Source organism: Dunckerocampus dactyliophorus, chromosome 3 (genome assembly GCF_027744805.1).
Source record: "Dunckerocampus dactyliophorus isolate RoL2022-P2 chromosome 3, RoL_Ddac_1.1, whole genome shotgun sequence".
NCBI lineage: Eukaryota > Metazoa > Chordata > Actinopteri > Syngnathiformes > Syngnathidae > Dunckerocampus > Dunckerocampus dactyliophorus.
The window spans coordinates 33,592,381-33,615,470 of record NC_072821.1 but is presented as its reverse complement, the minus strand read 5'-3'; the positions used below and the strand labels follow the sequence as shown (position 1 = coordinate 33,615,470).

At 39.3% G+C, this 23,090-nt stretch overlaps 1 protein-coding gene across 2 annotated transcripts in view; it reads left to right on the top strand.

Moving 5' to 3' along the window:
* The window catches only part of fam189a1 (family with sequence similarity 189 member A1), a 130,631-nt gene that overhangs the window by 6,031 nt on the left and 101,510 nt on the right, over nt 1-23,090 (top strand). The window lies entirely within an intron of this gene.

Here is a 23,090-nt window from a genome sequence, read left to right as displayed (position 1 = left end):
GTATAAATTTTCAAAACTGACAGAAGCAATGCATTCAGCAAGAAAGATTAAGTGTCTTTTTAATGTAAAAAATATATATTTTTACTTATTATAATATTTTTAAAATAAATAAATACATTTAAATAAATCATACTAATAATAATATTTTTAAAATGTTGTAAAAAATAGTAACATAAAAATGTAAAAAATAAATTTACATTTAAAATGTGTGTCCTTTTGATGTGCATTATTTCCTGGCTTTCGCGGTCCGAGTCTTGAGTTTGACACGCGCGCTTTTGTGTGTAAGTCATCATTAATGATCTGCCTCATTACCTTCAATCCCTGCAACATGTATGCGACACACACACACACACACACACACACACACACACACAGCATTTTATAGTGCATGGTGCAGCGCCGTTGTGGGGGTGCGTGTTGATGAAAGATGAGGTGTTGGTTCACAGGCAAGCACTTGAATGCAGATGACAGGCTGAAAGACTATTTATTATGAATGCGTCCGTTTGCTGTCACACAGTCTAAGTGAACAGAGCAGAGACGATATCAGTACCTGTATCACAATGCTGAGCAGGTCTTTCAATCTATTTCTCCCTCTTATTTTGTCAACATTTGTAGTCGTGGTCATTATGGTTATGGTTTATTTGTTTGGGACATGCTTAGCAGGTTACACATGCAGTGTGAAATGACGCTTATAATATTAATTTATTCTCGTAAAATTACGGCTGATTTTTCCATTTTTGCAGTTGTTGTTTGTTTTATCCATACATCCATCCCTTTTCTATGTCGCTTAACCTCATTAAGGTCGCGGGGGTATGCTGGAGCCGATCCCAGCTGACTTTGGGCAAGAGGCGGGGTACACCCTGGACTGGTCGCCAGCCAATCACAGGGCACATATAGACAAACAACCATTCACACTCACATTCATGCCTTTGGAATTTGGAGTCGCCAATTAAACTAACATGCATGTTTTTGGAATGTGGGAGGAAACCGGAGTACCCACGCACACACGGGGAGATCATGCAAACTCCACACAGAGTTGCCCAACGGAGATTCGAACACAGGTCTTCCCGATCTCCTGACTGTGCGGCCAACATGCTAACCACAAGGCCACCGTGCGGCCCTGATTTGCTAAATTATATATTCAAAATGTGGTGCAGGCCAATAAAAAATACAGCAAATGGCCCCCGGGCTGCACTTTGGACACCCCTGATTTACATCCACCATTTAAGTCCAAAAAGGTGCAGGAAGAAGCCAAGCTTACTTCGGCAGATCTTTTTTATGAGATGGATTGATCGTACTTTCTCCACTCTGTGTTTTGTTGTCCTGATGCAGCCATTAATCCCCATCTGTCATCAAAGATGAGGCTCTTCAGCACCACTTGCGAATGAATATTGATTCATTGATTACATAGAACCCCATCAATCACTGGGCTTGTGTCAACTTCCATGTTTCTCTTGCCCCCGCGGAGCATTTTAGCATCTTGACGATGACCTCGCTGGTGTATTTAGCTCATAAATAACGTGTGTTTGTCTGTGCCTGTGCTGTGATTGACTTGTGTTGCCCCACTGGGATAGGCTCCAGCTCATGCGTGACCCTAATAAGGACGAGCGGTGTAGAAAATGAATGAATGGATGCTACACCTTTGCATAATAAGTAAGTCGGGACCCTGCCTGCTGCCTCTCATTACTCCGAGGACCCTCCAGTGCATCCTGCCCCCACTCCAGTGTGACCAGTGAACACTCACATAGTGGAAAGAACACTTTGTCCTTGCTAACACACACACACACAGTATATATGTATTTCAAGTTGTCAGCTTCCCTTAATCCCCCCCATCCCCTTCATGTTCTCATGTAAAGCTGTTGGAGTCTCAAGCAGACATCGCGCCTCATCTTTGTACGTTTTGTTGGTGATTTGTGTCCAACAAAAGGGAACAGGACGATCCGAGCTTTGGCGAGAGTCGCACTGAAAGATAACATTTCCTCGCTGTGATACTCGCATCCTTCCTTGTCTCCTGGATCATTTTGTTCCCTCCTCGCTCCAAATGTTGTCCAATGAAGCAACGAGGAAGCCGGGCTGAAAAAGCCGGTGTGGCATACGCCCGGTTAATGGAGCGGTCGTCTGTGAAATACCCGTTGAAAATAAGTGTTGTGGAACAGCTGAGAAGCATTCAAGCCCCCTCGTGCATTCAATATGCGTACACGCATGCCATATATTTCACACCTTCATTAATCCACCTTGTAATTGTCAACAAGAGACCAGAAGTATCAAGCATTTTCGTGTTTTCCCCCCCTGAGACTTTCAGATATGACGTTTCTTTTCTGTTATAGCTGTCCATTCACATGCAAGGTTCAAATGGTTAAAACATTCTGTTCTGTTCTATTTACATTCTGTGTTTGATACATTTCTTTTCTGTATGATTCCAAATGTTTTTGACATTTTCGCCAGTAAAGATTGCTAAATTTGCACATTTCTTGACCAAATAAACAACTGGGCTTCGTGCGCAAGCACCGCCTACCGTCTGAATTGGATTATGGCGCCTGCCAGTTGTTTGTCAGCATGTGGCCACTAATGTAATGTTGCAGAAACATTGATGATACGCCATAATAATGTCTTTAATGTAAGTGTGACACCATTATTTATGCTGTCGGACAATCAAATATATAGTAGGGGCTTGTAGTACTCTCCTCATCCTGAAGGGGCGGGGGCGCATATGAGCTGGAAGGTGTTTCTCACTCCCGTCCTTCCATAGAGAGGATTTTTTTTTTTTTGATGGCAGTACAAGCCAGACAGCATTAAAGATCTTTTTATTCTCAGGTGGAAGATGGAGGATTCCATACCCAAGCTCCCCGATCAGACTTTTACCACAAAGTATCAGACTTGATTTGGTTAGACCGCAAATGTTTTTCAGTTAATAAAAAAAAAAAAAAATAAATAAATCAATCAATCAATAAATGGGACTGAGATGTATTTGAAACCTTTTTTTGAAACAAAAGTGAAGAGTCGTTTTTATAAACACGAACGCCCGATCCCAACAACGTATTTGTACCCGTTTTACGTTTTTTTGCGCCAGAGGCAAAAGGAGATGATGATGCAACTCTGCACTAAGCATTAACATCTCAGAGCACTTTTAAGCCATAAAAAACGGCCACAAGGTGGCAGAAGTGCATTTGATAAGAGCTCGGCAGGGATCATTTCAGTGGAAGAATCACACTTGACAGGAAAGAGGAAGTGAGAGAGCGTGGAGTGTAGCTTGCAGAAGGTTACGCATTGTGTTGAAATTTTAACACGTGCATGCGCATACGCATACACACACGTGCACACACATAGTTCAGTTCCAAATGGGAGAATTGTAAATCATTAATGCTGTTATATTTGTAAATAAATTATTCTGATGTAAAACAACCCCTTTTTTGTGTTTTGTTGTGTATGTTGGTATAGTTGTTTAGATATTTCAGCTGTCACAAAATCAAAAACTATTTGTGTCAAAGTGAAAGTTAGGCTTGAAATCACAACATGATGGTTTTCTCCCTCTTCTAGTGGGGAACTGATATTTTCCTGAAACGTAGCTATGTTCTACTGCTGATTACTAAAGAATGGAAAAAGGTAGAAGCAGATGAAAGCGGGGAGTCTAATCTTTCTTTTGGTAGGTTCCATGTTAATATAGCCCAAGAACACAATATTATGTGTGCCTTGAAAGATCAGTCAAAATGGTCTAAAACGGCCGCTACTGAAAAATGGTTGGGATTGAATGAGTTAATGGGCATCCTATATTAACATTGAAAAAAATAATAATTTCATTCATGTGTTTATTTGTGTTTTTTCCATGTTATTTATTTGTATTTATTTATTGATTGATTATTAATTTTTCATTTAATTGTTCTGCCCCTCAGTATGCGTCGCTGGCATAGACAGGTGAACAAAAATACATTATTTTTAGTGATTTATTTTTTTCTAATTTGCATCATTTTTTGCATTAAAAAGCAAAACAAATAGGTGTACAATTACAATTGAACTTTCTTCTGTAGCTTCTTTTTGTGTTTTTTTTTTTGTGTCCCGAACAAGACGGACCACGTGACTGCTTTTAGATGGGCTGGAGCACAACAGGACCTGTTGCTCGTTGAGAAGAGCGATACGTGCTCTCACGTTAGACTCTCCAAAAGTGTCGAATGACACCGGAAAACTTGCTAAACCAAAAACATTGATCCCTCCTGCTATGTCTTCTTATTCTCTATGGAGTTGTAACAACAAGCTACATTCACAGACAGTCCCCTTATAATGTGTTTATGAGTGAATTTATTCCATACATAAATGGCATGTATGGAAAACACTGGACATATGTTTGAAATGCAGCAAATATTTGTACACTCATACATCACATCACCCGCCCCCCCACCATAAATCCTCCTCTTTCTTTCGTAAGCATGCTTTTGTTTGTTGTGTGTCCGTGTGATGGCCTGGCCCAGCTGCGGTTCAGGATGTGTCGGACAGAATGCTTGATGCTGCACTTCTTTACAAACAGCCTCGACCCGGTGGCCCTGCAGGTCTGCACGCACATCGTTGAATAGAAAAGGCCACAGGGGTGGAGCTAAGCCTCCTGCTTGCAGAACCAGGCCAGGATAGACAGAGAGTGAGTGGAGTAGCATGTGGAAACACAAGAAAAACGGTCCAATTTCCGCTTTCGGACGCGTACACGCTCCTTTATTCACACGGCAAAGTCGACTTTTCATGTTGCTGACTTGTCTTTCACTCTCATCCAGCCCGAGCGATACAGGAAAATGGACTTCCTTCTTTCTGCTTTGATCTGAGCAAGGTTTAAAAAAGCAGCTGAGCGTTCACAGACCTGTTGAGGTGTTTGACGCTGGGTGTCGTTTTTTTAGGTTGCATCTGTTTTATGTATTTAGTGAACATATATGCTGTATATCCATCCATCCATTTTCTATGCCGCTTCTCATCGTTATGGTCGTGGGGGTATGCTGGAGCCATATGCTGTATATGTAGTATGTAAACAGTACCAGTCCAAAGTGTTGAGACACTTTCTCATGCTGTTGAATGAGAAAGTGTCTCAAAACTTTTGATGTATACTAGTTTTCAAGCCACACATTTTGTAACACGTGTAAGTGTTGAAATCTGTTGGCAAGCTGACATTGAAGTCTATAAATGTACATGCTAAACACTAAAATAATGAATGATAAGTTAACCATTCTAGCTGCATGTTCTCAGGTAGACGTCTGATAATGATCGATCGGGTGCTCGATTCGCTCCAGTCAACCGTCATAGAGCTCATGCGCACAAACCCGTACATGCGCAACAAGTTGCAGCCGCGAGTCAGTGGAACTCGAGTCTCTGTCGAGCAACCGTGAGTCGGTGAAACTAGAGTCTCTCTCGAGTACCGGTGAGTCGGTGAAACTAGAGTTTCAGTTGCGTACATGTGGGTCAGTGAAACTCGAGTCTTTGGTGAGCAACGGTGAGTCGGTGAAACTCGAGTCTCTCTCGAGTACCCGCATGTCAGTGAAACGCGAGTCTCTGTCAAGTACCTTTGAGTCACTGAAACTCGTGTTGAGCAACTGTGAGTTGGTGAAATTTGAGTAATTGTTGAGCAACTGTGAGTCAGTCAAACCCAAGTCTCTGTCGAGCACCTGTGAATAGGGATGTCCCATTTTTTGGCTTCCGATCCGTATTATTTTATAGTCTTACCAATCCGATCCGATCCGGTACCGATCCTTTTTTTTGTAATAATCTTTTGTTCCAAACATGAATTTGTGGAATTGAATATGGTTCTGAAAATACCTCTTCAAAGCTTTGAAAACAATGCAACCAAAGCATTGATGAATTGACTGTTTTCTTACACAGCATGACCAACAATATTGTTTGGCTTTTGTAACAAACCTCTTTGAGTCAGATAAAATTGGAAAAAAATGGGTGTGCAAAATACTTTTCGGGTAGGTCTAATCATTTGACATGGTTATTGATCAATTTGTGGTGTGATTTAGAATATATTAACTTGTTTTTAACAAACTCTCTTCAGCACAATAGTAATTTATTGACGGTCCCTAGTATAAACAACCAGCGGTTAGAGCAGCATTTCTCGTGCGAGCAGTGGCGGAGACAGAAATTTTTCATTGGGGTGGCCAAGGTGGGACCATTACTCACATTAGGGCGGCAATATGTTGATACCTAACATGTCTAGATGGCCAGTGGGGTGGCCGGAGAGTGACCAAGGGTGGACACGGCCACCACGTAGCTCCACGACTGTGTGCGAGCTCCCCACACGATGACACAGAAGTCCGGGCACAGTGAGGGGAAACTACCGCTGTAGCTCCGGAACCCAATGTCCAACATCCAACATGAAACTAACTTCACCACGGTACACCGGACATGTCTGCATGGTGGTGTTGCGTTTTCTATTCCTTGCAGGTGGCGGGAGTCGAGTGGCAACCAGCTTTGAGGCGCATTACCGCACCTATGTTGGAGTGTGGCCCACAGTTACGAATGTGATACGGCAACCGGATCGGCCCGATCTCGATATGATCCGATCTTCAAAATACAGTGGATCGGCAGCCGATCCCGATCCTAGAGATCGGCTCGGGACATCACTACCTGTGAGTCAGTGAAACACGAGTCTTTCTTAAGCAACTGTGAGTCTGTGAAACTTGAATCTCTGTTGAGTACTCGTGAGTCAGTGAAACACGAGTCTTTGTTAAGCAACCGTGAGTCTCTGTCGAGTACCCGTGAGTCAGTTGGACTCAAGTCTTTGTTGAGCAACAGTGAGTCGGTGAAACTTAGCTCTCTGTTGAGTAACTGTGATTTAGTGGAACTAGAGTCTTTGTTGAGAAACCGTGAGTCGGTGAAACTTAAGTTTCTGTCGAGTACCCGTGAGTCAGTGGAACTCCATTTGTTGTGGAGCAACCACGAGTCGGTGAAACCTCAGTCTCTGTCGGGTACCCGTGAATCAGTTAAGTGAGCGAGTCTGATATGCAATGATATTTGACAGAAAATACAATAAGTAGAAATAGATGGTGTAGAGACACTGACAGGGTGTATGAAAACACGTGTCCAGGTGTCATAATAAATGATAATGAGCTGGAAATCTTCCATCAAATCCACACGTTCTGGACCACAATTCACTCAACCTGGGGAGTCAACTTCTGGAAAATATTCAGTAAAAAACTCAATGAATGTCCTCATATGAACCAGTTTAAGAAACACTACAAGCATATGTTACAAACTAGCATACATTACATTTTTAACCATCTCATATGCGGTGAACATTTAGGCTCTGTCGTGATAAATAAGCATCATGGGTAAATGTTCCAGGTCAAAAGGTAAAGCCTGTACCAGCTGCTAATGGTGTTTAAAGGGTCATCGCGTCAACAGGGGTGCCGGGCATTCAACACACGACACGCTCACACAAAATCCATCCTTCAAAGTCTAGCTGTGATTTGATTTGTCGTCACTAACGTCGTCCGCGGCGTCCTCCAGCGCTGGGATGTAGCAGCATCATTTTAAAGTCGGCTTTCACTGATAGCAGCTTAACTTATGTCCCTCCCCTGCCGTTTTCTGTTATTATTTTTCTTTCTTCAATTCAAATATGGGGATGGTTATTAGTCAACTCCTTTAACATACATGTCATACATTTGTCTTGTTTTTGTCATATCAAAAGTCTCTGCACTGGTTGGGTGGCTACTTTTCCTCACCGCTGCTAGCTCGTGTTTGAATACAGCCTATTATTAGTTTTAAAAAATGCATATTTAAGCATTTTTTTGCCTAAATTAAGCATTTCAAGCGCATAAATGGCTTAATGAAGTAAAATACAATTAGAAGCCACTAAGAAGACTTTTGGCATTCAAATTGTGAATGTAGTACTCTAAATGGGTCACTGGGTGTCAGTAATTGTTTGGTGAGACAAGCACCAGACTTGTTGATGACAGAAACACTGAGAGCTGTAAAGAAAGACCTTAAAACATTGGTGTCCAATGTGCAGCCCAGGGGCCATTTCCCGTCCTCTGCTGCTTTTTTATTGGCCCGCTGCACATTCTAAAAATATTAAAAAATAAAACCAAAAAAACAACAACAACAGCAAACATGGAGAAATCTGCAGTAATTTTACTAAAATAAAGTCATTTTAGGAAAAAAGTAGTAATCTATTGAGATATAGTAATTTTACGAGAATGTCGCACTATTGTGAGGAAAAATAATTTTAGTAGCATAAAGTTCAAATATTAAAGAAAAAGGATTTTTTTTAAAGTCGTTTATTATGAAAGACAAACAAAACAACTAATAAAGTTGTAATTTTTTGGAAAATTAGGTTGCAAAAAAGTTATAATTTCACAACAGTAAAGTCAAAATATTATGGAAATAATAAAAGTCATAATTATGAGAAGAAAATTTACAAGAATAAAGTTGAAAATAAAAAAACAGGAGAAACAGGGAAAAGACGCTGTAAATTACGAGAATAAAGTCAAAATATTAAGAGAAAAAAATCACGGCATTTTAGTAGTGTAGAGTTGAAATATCAAAGAAAAAATATGTTATTCTTTAAAAGTCGTAATATTATGAGAAACAAATTCCAGTGAGAAAAACATGGTATAATGTTACGAGAATAGACTCGTAATATTATGAGGGAAAATAATGTCATTTCGCTAGCATAGAGTTGAAATATCAAAGAAAAAATATAATAAAGTAAGAATAACATAAAATATTACAAAAAGAAAATTAATGAAGGTTATTTAAGAAGAAAGATGAAATATTTGAAAAATAAAAAAAACAATAGCAAAAATGGGGGAAAAAAGAGCAAAGAGCGAAGTTGATACTAATAGACTTTTTCACCGATATGGCAAAGCTGAGATGCAGTTTTTTCTTGAACTATACAGTATATACTGTACATTCCGGTGTATAAGCCGTTACATTTTTCTTCAACTTTGAACTCTGCATCTTATACAGCAGTGCGGCTGATTTATGACTAAATTCTAATCTTGTGACATCTCCTTTACTTTACAACTACTACTAATTGTTTACACGCTGTTCCGCTCGCGAGTCAGTGAGGAAATGACACCTCTTTATTCGGCAGGAGCCAATCACGAGCTATCACAACGAGTTTGCCAACCCACTGAAAATGGCAGGAGGTCAGTATATATAACAGTATAGCAACATAACAGTCTGACTCACGGTGTCATTTAAAAAAATAACACTGAACTCATCACACAGCAACTTAACACTCTAAAGGTATACCTGAGAAATATACAAACATGTACCAATACAAGTTTAAAATTGGAACAAATGCGATGATGTCGACAACCACTTATGTCGACGTCCGGCAGCCAGTCCGAGGGGTGTTGACATAAACGTGCACAGTAGTACCAAAAGCTCCAACTAACCTGGGGCTGGATTAGAGAGTAGGAGTATTTTTCTTTCTGGCCCGTTTGGACTTTAAAATGCTGCCTCACGAGGAGGCGGGGCATGGATTTACACTTCGATGAGGAGAGGAGTAGAGTGAGTAAAGGGATGTCGTTGCTGATTTTGATCCTGCGCTGCAGGGCGGAGGAGTTATGGGGAATCTGTGCGTGTGAATGAAGGGGGGGGTTGCTTCAGGTGGATATTTTATATTCCTCTGCATTGCCAACTGTTTCCTTTGCTGCTTGGTTCCCCTCCACTCATCCGCCCTCTCATAATGACGCCGCCCGTGTCTGCGCCTGAAGGTTAAACGTGCCCACATCGATTCTATTTATCAGTTCCACGTTATTCAGTGCAGGTTTCCATCACAATCACAACCCCGCAGTGCGCAAGCCGCCCAAATGTGCTGTCTTTACACTTCTTTGTACCAATCAATATTCCCCGAACATTGCTTATTATCACAGCTAGGAGCATTGCAAAGTGTGTGTATGTGCATTTATGCAAATTTCCAACTGTGCAGCAATTATTGCAGTGTAATGTGATTTGGGGTAAAGGTTGTATTAGAAGCAGAGAGCGTGTTCTCATACTGGCTCTTCAAGGGGAAATGATTTATATCACCTGGGAACACGTTTATGTTGACGCCTGTCAAACTATGTCATAAGTAGTTGGTGACATAACCAAATTGTGAATTGTTGGCACATTTACTTTTAGAAGGAGCGATGCGGAATGATTTTTAAACCTACTGCAGTTGTTTTTTTTTAACTGTTTTATGTCTTTCCTCCATTTGTGCATATTTTTATGTTGGTAGCTCGGTTTTCGCTTTTCATTCATTCCAAAAGGGCAGACAAAAACTCAACCTTATGAGATTTTGATCTGTTTGTGCTATTTATTGGCGGCCCACGGCTGGGTTTTTTTGGCCTGCAGCTAATTCTAAAATTATAATTTGACAAGAAAACTGAAAAAAAAATAACAACAACAGCAAAGATGGAAAAATCTGCAGTAATTTTACAAGAATAAAGTCAAAATGTTGAGAGAAAACAGTTGTAATCTAACAAGAAAAAGTTGTAATTTTACAAAAACAATGTCGTATTATTCTGACGAAGCATGAAGTATAAGCATAGATAAAGTTGAAATATGAAAGAAAAAAGATATTGGTGATGTTATGAGAAACAAACAAAACAACAAATAAAGTTGTAATTTTCCGGAAGACAAAGTGATCACGTTGCGAGAATAAAGTCAAAATATGAAGCGGAAAAAAGTTGTACTTTTATGAGAATAACGGCGGTATATTATGAGAAAAATCATTTTAGTGGCATAAAGTTGAAATATTAAAGAAAAAACACTTTTAACTTGTAGTATTATGAGAAATAAACAAAACAACAAATAAAATTGCAATTTTTTGAAAATTAGGTTATGGAAAAAGTTACAATGTTACAAGAATAAAGTCCAAATATTGTGGGAATAAAGTTAGGGCTTCCCTTAGGCTTTTCTGAAGCTGTGGTAGTGGGCTGCATGGGACTGCTGCTGCTCTGTCGTGCATCTGCAAATTAATTTTTTATGACAAATAAAAAATGTTATGACTTATATATTTATTTAACTTATTTAACGTTTTTCAACAACCTGGAGAACATGAACAGACAACATTGCAAAACTGTTATTTCATGGCAAAGTTGCTGAGCGCATAAAGCGGGAGTCCAAAATGTTGAGCCTTTTGTCACCTGACCTATTTAGTCCAATAGTACTATGTGACTATTAGTACAAAAGTTAGGGGTCTCACGATTCCTTTTAATAACGATTTGATTCATATCACGAGTCGTGGTTGCCGATACAACTCAAGGACTATTTTGGTTCATCAAGAACGATACGATCTGAAACGATTCAGTAACTTTACATCAATTCAGTAACTTTTTAGCCAAAAATTCAACCAGTGTGATCATGAAATAAATACCTGGATACAGGACAGTGCAGGTGAAGTTTCCTAGATTTCCTAGAAATTATTAATAATGCTGACATATTTAAGAATAAATGATCAATGAGTCCAAAAAATGAGTTAAAAATGCAATACAAAATCAGGATGCACAGAGGGTGGTATAGCTCACCATGATTAATTATTTACTTTACATAGTGCAATCCAAACCTGCACTTTGCACCCTAAGGTGAGGGACATTATGCAGATTCCTCAGCAAATGAATGTGGTATGGCATCTTCAATTAAACTTTCTCACCTGTACTTACTCAATGACCCAGTCACAGTCGGTCACGTCTTTGCTAGTACAAAGTGATGTCAACTATCCCACATTCTTCATCTCATCACTCCACATTTGTTCTGCCAGCACCGTGTGTGCCTGTGTATGCGTGTTTGTGTCAGGGATACACGTTCATGAATGACATGTTTCATGTTTGTGCATATGTGTATGCCAGTATGTCTGAAAACAGTGACAGCGTGGGAAATGACAGTTAATCAATTGTGCGCAAGAATACAGTGTTTTCCACAACGTCGGCAAATGATGTGCTCAAAACGACGTTATAATGGCCAAATCATGCAGTCTATGGGGCAAATACTATCAAAGGTAATTGTTTAGTCTTACCTGTGAAAGGGGATCCCCTAGGATTTGGTTTGGGCAGTAAAACGAGTCGAACATTTCCATGCAGCACATGAATATGAGGCATCTTCTCCGCTCCGACTCTTGCCACATCCAATATGGCGGCGACGTTGACAAAAAGTCAAAAATATTTACAAAAAGAAAGTTATAAAAGCTGGAATTTTCGAAAAAAAAAAAAAAAACAACAGCAAAGGAAGAAAATAGCTGTAATTTTAGGAGAATAAAAACAAAATCTTAAGACAAAAAAAGTGCTTTCTAACGAGAAGTAAAGTTGTAATTTTACGACAATAAACTTGTAATATTATGAGAAAAAATAACTTATTTAATTTTAGTAGCACGAGTACGAGAAGGAAGTCAAAACATCATGTGATTAAAGTCATAATTACGAGAAGAAAATTTACAAAAATAAAGTTTTAAAAGCTGGAAATTAAGGTTATTAAAATTTGCGATATTATTGGAAACAAAACAACGAATAAAGCTGTAATTTTTTTTGAAAATTATATCGCAGAAAAGTCATAATGTTACAAGAATTAAGTCAAAATATTATGGAAATAAAGTCATAATTACGAGAAGAAAATTTGCATAAAAGCTGGAAAATTTGAAAAACAAAACCCAGTTGAAATGAAAAATATAGCTTTAAGTTTATGAGAATAAAGTCCAAATATATTTAAAAAAAAGCCCTATAAAAATGTATGAAGATTATTTAAGACGAAAGTTGAAATATTTGGAAAATTTAAACAGCAAAAATAGGAAAAAAGAGCAGAGACTTTTTCGAAGCTGAGATGCAATTTTTTTCTTGAAATATATACATAACTTCTTAGCATATCTACCTGTGTTGCTTTACAAAATGTCAAAGTGACAAAGTTGCATCCTACAACGAAGTATTAGGGCCACATTAAAAAAAAAATAATAATCTGAGATTTCGAGAACTAAGTCGTAAATTTATGAGAAAAAAAGTTGTAAATCTCCGGCAATAAAATTGTAAATTTATGAGAATAAAGTTACAATATTATGAGAATAAAGGTGTAATATTACGAGAATAAAGTGGTAATATTACGAGAATAAAGTGGTAGTGTCATACAGGTCAGAGGGAAACTAGAGCATAGCTAGGAAGAGCTTTTATTTATAACATGGCAGCAAAACAGAGCAGTGGAGCCCAAACAGATTAGCATGTCGAGCCCTTCTCACTTCCGCCTTCCTTACCCCGCCCCTTCCACATGCCCAAGGCCAAAGGTCACATAAGTCGCCCCTTTTCATTGCTGTCTCAGGCAATGCCTGTTACGACGGCGTATTAAAAAAATTGTCCAGAATGGATCAATTGGATTTGCATGATTAAGAAAAATGGATTTGGTTTGCGTATACACCTTCTGGATGGAACGGATTAATGACGCTAACCGAGGTTCCACTGTATGTATCTATTGGAACCATCCTTCCTAATGATCCCTGAAAGTTGGACAAGGATCAAATTTGGACCTGAAAGGACACAAGCCCATGCATGCATAGTCCAGCAGCTCCACCATGAAGGAATGTCGGGTCCTGCATCACAGGCCCGACTTGAGTCTTTGTGTACCACAATGGAAATTGGAGGCGTTTTGATGAAGCTTCGAAACAGTACTGGCATTCAGCGTCGACTTTGATTGGGCCCTTATCACAGCTGGTTACCATGGTAACCAGAGACAGACCTGTCAGCATCATTTGAGGTGCGTGTGACACATGTCCCTGTCGCCTGCTGCAACATGCTCTGAGGGGAAGAAGAGCTTATAGAGAAAAGGAAGCGCATGAAGATCACAACCACAAGAAACTTGTCATGCTTGAAATAACAGACAGGCTCAAGGAATATTAGAGCAAAGTAAAAAAAAATTGTATAAAAAAAAGCATTTAGAAAAGAGCCAGAGCCAGAGAGGAACATGTAAGTCATTTGGAGGTTTGGCTCGGAGGACTGACTCATTAGTCGCTGCTGGAGGACAAAAATGAGTGTTTTGACAACTCAGGCTTGTGGTCACACCACACAGTCCCTTTCTTGTTCTTTTGTTATGACCTGGTGAGAGTGAGAATGGACCGGATTAATGCATGTGAGACCCAATTTCCTTCTTATCCACAATTACAACTGCTTTTATTTATATGACTCATACACTTTGCCCAGTCTTGTGTTTGCTTTTGCTGGTAGAATTCAACGTTTTGTCACATTGCAGTGTTGCAGAGTTGGTTGGTAGTTGGTTGCCCTCGGCAGCACACACTAATGCTGCAGATCATTCATCACATTTTGCATGACATTATGCTGTAGCGTATGGTAATGCATCACATTTGGTGATTGTGTTTTCTCGACTACCGCCACTAATTAAGGCGATGGTATGTGCTTGCGGCGCTTTAGTACTTTGACACCTGGGACCAGGGTTCAAATCCTCTCACATCGGAAAAATAATTCATGCTAATGATCCTTGACATTCTATACGTATGTTCACTGTTGCATGGTATGACTGTATGGCATGTACAGGCACGTCCATGTGTGACAGTGGACGTAGATGTTTGCAGGGGGTAGACATAATAAGAGAAAATAAGACATAGAGGGACATAGGGAGACTCGTACAGTTCACTCTGGATGTGAACACGTTGTCACCAGTGTAGCTGGTCACGGCCGGTTGCTATGCGTTGGCGATGAGTTTTCGCGTATGCAAGTCGTATGTAAGTGTTGTGCAACTTTGATCGTGCTATGTGAGTGTGTGCGTCAGGAAGGACTGTATAATTCACTGAGCTAATAGACTGAATTGAAAGTGTAATAATAATAATATCTAACAGTATGTATGGAAATGGATGGCTGGAGAGATGTTAGTGTTCCTGCTGTGCACTGTGGAGCTGTCCTTGAGCAAGGCACAGCCGTGGAAGCCCTCGTGGGAGGTATGACACCACTCGCTGTGACGCCTCTCCCTCGCATTGTGCTGGTGTTGTGTGTTTTCTTCCAGAGAAGGGCATGCCAAAGAAAGTTTCTTACCTTTGAATTTTTATTTGCAGATAAAATAAGCCAGTCTTTAGACGTTCTAAAAAGGTATTGATCGTAATCGCAGGCTGGTGGTCCTGCTTAGAGCACATGAAAGCAGACCCGACAGCATGCTGGAGTCGACTTTGAACCGGCGTCACAACACGGCAACAAAGAATGTGCAGGCTTCAGACATGGAAGGGCAGCCAGGATGTGATCTTAATGTCAGCCAGTCATACACAACAAAGTAGCCCAGTACTGAGCTGGTGCATTTCCTAAGTCTTCAGTGGCAACATTATGTTGGCCAGGATGTATAAAATGAAGCTATTTTTATGCTGCCCGTGTGATCCTCCGGAGGAGCAGCTTAGCGCGCGCCCCTCAGCTCGGCTCCTGATTTGCTGCGTTTGCAAATGTTTCTGTGACAATAACCCTCACGTCTGCTTTGTGCATCTCACCAGCGTCCCATGGAGGACTGTTTAGAAGCCCCACAACGAAAGGAGGAATGACAAGTGACACTGATGGACAGGCTGGTCGACACGGGAGACGTGACAAGCCTCGTTCTGCCACGATTTGTCACTTCAGTGTTTTTTTTTTTGTCACTGCAGTGAAGAGACAATCTGCACTTGCGTGGATTTAGGAACACCAGTAAGGGATCGCTGTGTCCTCTACAATAACACAACCTTGTTATGATAGCATATTTTAATATTCACCTACGCATATTTTGCCCACTTATAGCAGGAAATGAAAATAACCAAACTTTGTCCAAACTTTTTCTTGCTGGGAGGGGCACAGAGTGAAAAATGGAAGGATGCAGCTTTGCCACTTTGATATTTTGTATCTCAGCTTTGTGATATAGGTGAAAATGTGTACTATTAGTTTCAGAAATTGCGGCATTTCAGAAAAAGAACAACATAGCAACAGTAAAATATGGTGGTGGTAGTGTGATGGTCTGGGGCTGTGTTGCTGCTTCAGGACCTGGAAGACGTGCTGTGATAATTGGAATCATGTATTCTGCTGTCTACCAAAAAATCCTGAAGGAGAATGTTCGGCCATCTGTTGGTGACCTCAAGCTGAAACCAACTTGGGTTCTGCAGCAGGACAATGATCCAAAACACACCAGCAAGTCCACCTCTGAATGGCTGAAGAAAAACAAAATGAAGACTTTGGAGTGGCCTAGTCAAAGTCCTGACCTGAATCCTATTGAGATGCTGTGGCATGACCTTAAAAAGGCGCTTCATGCTGGAAAATGATTGCAGTTGTTGCTGCTAAGGGTGTCCCAGTCAGTTATTAGGTTTAGGGGGCAATCACCTTTTCACACAGGGCCATTTAGTTTGGGATTTTTTTTCTCCCTTAATAATGAAAAGTTTCATTAAAAAACAGCATTTTGTGTTCAGTTGTTTTGTCATTGACTAATATTTACATTTGTTTGATGATCTGAAGTGTGACAAACATGCAAAAAAGTAAGAAATCCCACCACTGTATTTCACTTATACCTACAGTCACGGAAAAAATGATCAGACCACCCTTGGGTGTTCAGTTTCTTTTTCATTTTAATGCCTGATACAACTAAAGGTACCTTTGTTCGGACAAATATAAAAATGATAACAAAAATAGCTCATAAGAGCTCAATGTTTTGGCAGTACAATGCTGTAGCGATTCATGTAAGAACTTAAATGGTTTTGGTTGTTATCAAGAAAACCATGGTTGCTAGATATCAGCTCTTCAATTCAACTCTTTTGAGCTATATTTGTTATCATCATTAAATGGATCAATAAACTGAAGAAGCAAGGGTGGTATAATAATTTTTTCCATGACTGTATATACAGTACCATACAGGAATGACTACAGGTGACTGAAATATTCCTCAGTTTTAAGTTTAAAATAAATAAATATATTTTATATTACATATTTTAATGCCATTTTCGACTCGCTGTCTGCGACCCACCCAGAATGGATCCATGACCCACTTTTGGGTCCTGGCCCACCAATTGAGAACCACTGCTTTAGCCAGCTAGCGCTTGCCGTGTGTCAAAAAGAGACATTTTAATGTTGGTTTTCCGCACGTAAGCCAGGGAATCTACTCTACTGCATTCACCAGCCTTTCATTGATGTTGACTGCTAAGTTGCGTGGCGTACACCCATTTTGTCCTTAACGTAAAACAAATAATTTCATATGCAGCAAGATGTGTGTGAGACCAATGCGTGCAGAGTGCGACAAGTGTTGGGGGGATACGCAATTCGCGCTGTAGCGCGTCATAACGTGAGTCGCAGACATCCTGCTGTGACAGCCCTTGAGGTCAGCTGGAAGGTGGTGCTCGCTCTAACACGTCCACGAACAGTCCGGCGACATGTCTCCTTCTTTTCTCAGGAGTAACAACGCTGTCTTCCCTTCCTACTCCGCATCGATCATGTAAATCAGAATCTGCAGGTCCTAAAGTCTTGTTGAAGATTACATTTTTTCAGTAATTGCTCAGAAAATGTGAACGGTGAACACAGCATCCCGGTTTGGCCTTTCCGACCTCCTCGAACGGAAGTGTGTGTGAATTTTGGCATGGAATGGCGACCTCAGGGGGTTTGACGGGAGCTTGAAAGTTTTTGTTAATCTTTGCTCAGGCACAACTGCACTGACATGTGACAAGGTCACACTGCGGTGGAGCTGCTAACCATTTGGATTACAAAGATAATCCCTTTATTAAAAGGCAGTGTGTTGCCTGAGTCTGATCTGACCAAGCCCGATCTTGTCAGGTTACAGACGTGCGTGTGTGTGTGTGTGTGAGAGATGATATACCAGGGGTGTCCAAACCATATAGAAAAAGGATGAAAGGATGCAAGGTCCACTTTGATATTTTCTAATGTGGATATGCTAAGAAGTGACTGTATATGTATTTCAAGAAAAAAACGCATCTCAGCTTTGTCATATCGATGAAAAAGCGCCAATTATTAGTGGCAACTTCACTCTTTGCTCCTTTTTCCCCCATGTTTTATCTTTTTCAAATATCTGTCTTCTTAAAGAATCTGTAAATTTTCCATAATATTTTGACTTTAATCTCGGGATGCTCCAATCAGGTTTTTATGCTGCTGATACGATCCATACGATCACATAGATTAAGTGTACATTTTTAAATGTGCTATTGGCGATGTCAGGGGTCACCAATGTTTTTTCATGTGAGAGATACTTTTACAAAATGAAAATGGCCAAGAGCTACTCGTTTATGTAACATTTATGTTTTCACAGCTTATTTCAAACCAAACAAAGGGAATATGCTTGTTTTACCAGAACATTAACATAACGCTGGTATCCACAACTCATATTTTGCATTTCAGAATGCATTTATTTCTAGTGTTCTCGCATTATTAACTGAAAACCTGAATGAAAAGCAAGATTGCAGGCGCCTCGTGTGGTCGTGGGGGGCTCCCTGGTGCCCGTGGGCACCACGTAGGTGACAGCCTGGCTATATGATATGAAAGGGGAACTATAAAATTTAAACAATCCAGCAGGACCCCAAGACTCCCAGTCTCCCTCCGCCAATCCAGTCCGCCGAATCCACTTTTCGGGCTATCCGCCTCAGACGTCCGACTGCCACGCACACACGGGAGCGTTTCCCACGTTTTATCTATTTAGCCGCCGCCTGACTGATGATGACATCGCGAGCCGCGAAAACTCACCACACCCTGCCGAGTGCAAGTATTGTAAAGCAAGTATCTGCATGTGCTTTTTCACGGAAATCGGCCAATACTGATCGTGGCCGATCGATCCGAGCACCTCTACTTTATTCCCTTAGTATTGTAACTTTCTCCCCAATCTAATTTTCAGAAAATGACTAAATAATATTACGACTTAAAAACAAAAATTCTTTAATATTTCAACTCAATGGTAATAAAATGACTTCATTTTGTGACTTTTTTCTCGTTAGAACACAACTTTTTACTCCTAATATTTTGTCTTTATCGTCGTAAAATTGCAGCTGTTTTTTTTCCCATTCCCGCTGGGGGTTTTTTTGCGACTATTTCAACTTCCTCCTTGTAAATTTTCTTGTAATTATGATCATATTATTTTGACATTATTTTTGTAACATTATAACTCTTTTCCACAACCTAATTTTCCAAAAATTAAAAGTCATTGTTTTGTTTGTAATAACATTAAGACTTGAAAAATATTTTTTGGGGGGGGTAATATTTCAACATTGTGCTACTAAAATGACATTATTTTTCCTTATAATATACCGATGTTATTCTCGTAAAATTATGACCTTTTTGTCTTAATATTTTGACTTTATTCTTGTAAAATTATAGCTGATTTTTCCTTTTTTGCAGTTGTTGTTTTTTTTGTTAAATTATATTTTTAGAATGTGCTGTGGGCCAGTAAAAAAAAAAAAACGCAGATGCCCCCGGGCCACACTTTGGACACCCCTGCTCTAGTTTATGTATATTTTGAAATAGTTAATTTGGTGTTGCAGGTGAAATGTAACATTATTGACATCTAGTGGTGATAAAATGAATCTTGGATGACTTTTGGTATTTTCTTGATTGATTGGTTTTATTGAGCATCTTGAATGCCTTCTGTTTTGCTTCCAACACACATCAGCTGCAAAGCAAGAAGCCGGGCTACAACCAAATTCCTGCATGTGATAAAACATTATTAATGAGTAAGTTAATCATGTATTGATATGTAAAAATCATGGCGCTGTCCCTTCACACCTGACCTATCGGAACAGAGTAGGCGTGGTTTGGGAATCCGGGAGTTTTGGCCAAGTAGAGAAGAATGCAGATTTACCCTGTACACAATTTTATATTTATGGGGTATTATTAAAAAAAAAAAACCTGCAGGATCCAATATCATTTTAAAAGCCTCTAAAATGAGCAGCAGAGGGCCCCTTTAAGGTGTGTTATTGTCATCTGCTTTGAGTTATTCCTTTAACATGGACATGCTACGGTTATCTTTGCTTCTTGCTTAATCAATAGCAGAAATGACCGGAGCCTCCGAAAATGCCAATATCGTTGTGTGGTGATGTAAATACTCTGGCACGGAGGCAGTGAATTACTTTCTCCTAAAGTAATTCCCATTGATTGGTGTGGAACTACATTGACAAATGGAGGTGTTTGTGTTGCTCCCCTGTGCAAAGTGGTTGAAATGATGTCTATAGAACGTGTCGCTTCGCCTGCAGTACAAAACAATTTCAGTGCAGTTAAATTTAATGCTTTACAGACCGGCGAAGAGAGGAGGAGCCTCACCAGGGGCTCTTATTTTCATATGGTAATAATTAGTGTGGGAGAAACTCTGCATAAATATTCATGAGTATGGTTGCTCAGGCGTGCATTCAATTGTTACGGAGAATGACATTCACAACATGCAGTTGATTTTTGTTGCCAAAATTGACATTTGAAGTACCCTTGCTTTGTTTTTCTGAACACTGAGACCATATTTAATCATCGGGGAAAATGTTTAGTTTAGATTGATTTCAAATATTCCGCAGTTTGTGGGACAACACTGGCAAAATGATTCTTTGAAGTCAGTCACACAGCCAATAAATTAAATTAAATATATATTTCAAAATAAAACAGCCTCTCAGCTTTGTCATATAAGTGAAAAAGCCTATTATTAGTATTACTTTTTCACATTTTTATTTTTTTTTTAAGATTTCAACTTTTTTCTTAGATAATATTTGTAAATTTTCTTTGTAGGACTTTCTTCCCACAATACTATAACTCTTCCCCAACCTAATTTTCCAAAAATGTCAACTTTATTTTGTTTTGCTTGTTTCTCATAATATTACGACTTAAAAATAAATGAATAAATAAATAAAATATTTTCTTTAATATTTAAACTCTATGCTACTAAAATGACATTCTTTTTTTCTCATAATATGATGAGTTTATTCTTGTAATATTGCCTTTTTTTGTTGGAATATTACGTTTTTTTTTTCCTTTAATATTTCAACTTCCATCCATCCATCCATTTTCTATACTGCTTCTCCTCTTTAGGGTCGCGGGGGTATGCTGGAGCCTATCCCAGCTGACTTTGGGCGACAGGCGGGGTACACCCTGGACTGGTCGCCAGTCAATCGCAGGGCATCGTAGACAAACACAAAATTCACTCTCACATTCATACCTATGGACAATTTAGAGTCTCCAATGAAGCTAACATGCAGGTTTTTGGAATGTGGGAGGAAACCGGAGTACCCGGAGAAAACCCACGCACGGGGAGAACATGCAAACTCCACACAGGGAGAATCGAACCCAGGTCTTCTCGATCTCCAGACTGTTACTGTGTTGGCCAACATGCTAACCGCTAGACCACCGTGCAGCCCTATGTCAACTTTTTGCTACTAAAAGGATAAAATAGTTTTTTTTTTCCACTTATTACATTATTCTTGGAATATTAAGACTGGTTAGATAAAAACATTTTCCCTCACTATTTAGAATTTATTCTTGTAAAAAAAAAGTTTTTCATATTTCAACATTATGCTACTAAAATGGCATTATTTTCCTAACATACTGACATTATCATCATAAAATTACAACTTTTTCCTTTTAATATTCTGACTTAATTATTGTATTTTTTTTATTTTTGCTGTCGTAGTTGTGTATTCTTTTTAGTGTTTTTTTGTTAAATTATATTTTTAGAATGTGCGGGCCAATGAAACTGAGCTGCGGTCCGCAAATGGCCCTTGGGCTGCACTTTGGACACCCCTGTGGTATTCTTATCAATTGACAGCCATATTGTACTAAGAAGCCAGTGCAACGACGTTCCTACTGAGTTCCATTTTCAGCTGAGTTGAAGTCTCATGAGACTTGATGAAGGCATGCATATTTTGAGGCATATTTTTTTTCTAAAATAGTGCCAATTTTCAAAATTGTACAACCTAAGGAGTATTCGAATGTTAAGGTTCCACTGTAAAGTGGATCCCCGCACTATGCAGGCATTCAAACAGACACTTCCACACTAATATATACACATGAAACACAATACTATTTGATAAAAATGTGTAACCTGCAAGGTATGCTGGGAAGCGCACGTGCACACTTCCCCGGCAGGAAGTCAGTATAAATGTAAATGACTATAAAGTAGCATTGTTTTGTGTGTATCTTAGTGTGTTAGCAATTATAGTGCATTGTGTAGCCACAATTGTTACTTCTTGTTATTTTTGGTTGCATCGTGAGTGAGGGAAGTGTTGGGCTTTTTGACCTCCTGTTGGTTTGTGTTAAGAGTGATAGCATCTACAGTCAACTTCACCAGACTTGCTCTGTAGAAGGCAATTTTATGATAATGAAACATAAAAGGGACACATCTGTTCCCATAAAAGCCTGGTTAACTGATTAAAGCGGCAGCTCACACAGACCAACCAGTGAATGCCAGCTGCTTCCGCTCGCTGCGGCCATGACTGCCGGGTGCCGGCTTTGTAGTGGGTTGACACCATCCAAAAATAATAGCTCCCAAAACCCACTTGTCTCCTTAAGCGTCAGCTCCTTTTTTCACCTTCATCAAATCGTGGGCTTGTGCAGAGCCACCGAAAAGACGGGCCAGCTAGCTTGAGACACAACATGGGGAACACCTTTTAGTTTGATTTATCACGACTGCGTGTGTCTAAAGCAGACGTGCCCAAAGTGCGGCCCGGGGGACATTTGCGGCCTGCGGCTGTTTTTTTATTGGCCTGCGGCACATTCTAGAAATACAATTAAAAAAGAAAACTAATAAACACAATAACAAGGTTAAAAACAGCAGTGATTTCATGAAAATAAAATAAAAAATGAAGACATTAAAGTCATAATAATAACAGAAAAAAGTTGCAATCTTACAAGGAAAAAAGTGGTCATTTTACGAGAATAAAATTGTAATATTACGCGAAAAAATAATTTTTGAAGCACAAAGTTGAAATATTAAAGGAAATTATTTATTAAAATGTATTTTTTAATTGCAATATTATGCGAAAAAGAACTTAGTTTTAGAAGCATGAAATTGAAATATTAAGGAAAATTATTTATTAAAATTACAATTGCAAAATCTATTAAAAAAATGTAATATTATAAGAAACAAGCCAAACAAAGCCTTTTTATTATTATATTGTTTTTTAATATATCATATTATTAATAATTACATCAATATTAATACCATTATTTTTTTTA